The 627-nt window shown below is 36.5% G+C and overlaps 1 pseudogene; it reads left to right on the top strand.

The window, feature by feature from the left end:
• The first annotated feature begins 411 nt into the window (after positions 1 to 411).
• LOC117104315 lies at positions 412 to 530 on the top strand (annotated as a pseudogene).
• Positions 531 to 627: the final 97 nt, after the last annotated feature.

The following is a 627-nucleotide window of genomic DNA, read 5'->3' on the forward strand; positions in this document are numbered from 1 at the left end:
ATTTTGTTAACTTGAATTTTATTTGTTTGATAATGTTGAAACAAAACATATAGTCTTCTTAATACTTTCCTAAGTAACACGTCAACAACTTGAAATATAATTCAATGAGCTTGATGATCGAAGTGTTGCACTGTTGGTTCTTCCTTTTCTACGGTCATAATACGTTGAAAACACCGGTTCTCGTCTAATAATAATAATACGATCACCGAAAAAAAGCAACGGCGGGCCCGATTAGTACTTGGACCACCTTGGAATACCGGGTGCTTTAGACTTAATTTATTCTTTTCTTCTAAAAATTGATTTGACCAATAGTAACGCATAGATACCTCTTATAGGTAACACGTCAACAACTTGAAATATCATTCACTGATCTCGATGATCGAAGTGTTGTACGTCTGTTGGTGCTTCCTTGTTTTCGGCCATACTACGTTGAAAACACCGGTTCAAGTCCGATCACCAAAGTTAAGCAACATCGAACCTGGTTAGTACTTCGATGGGAGACCGCAAGGGAATACCGGGTGCTGTAGACTTAATTCATTTTTTTTCCTAAAAATTTTGACAAACAGTAGCGCATTGATACCTCTTACAATATTTTCCTAAGTAATTTTTCTTTGTTAGGCACGGTAA

This window comes from Anneissia japonica, unplaced genomic scaffold, assembly GCF_011630105.1.
Source record: "Anneissia japonica isolate Jap-2015-1 unplaced genomic scaffold, ASM1163010v1 scaffold83498_len644_cov101, whole genome shotgun sequence".
NCBI classification, from domain to species: Eukaryota; Metazoa; Echinodermata; class Crinoidea; order Comatulida; family Comatulidae; genus Anneissia; species Anneissia japonica.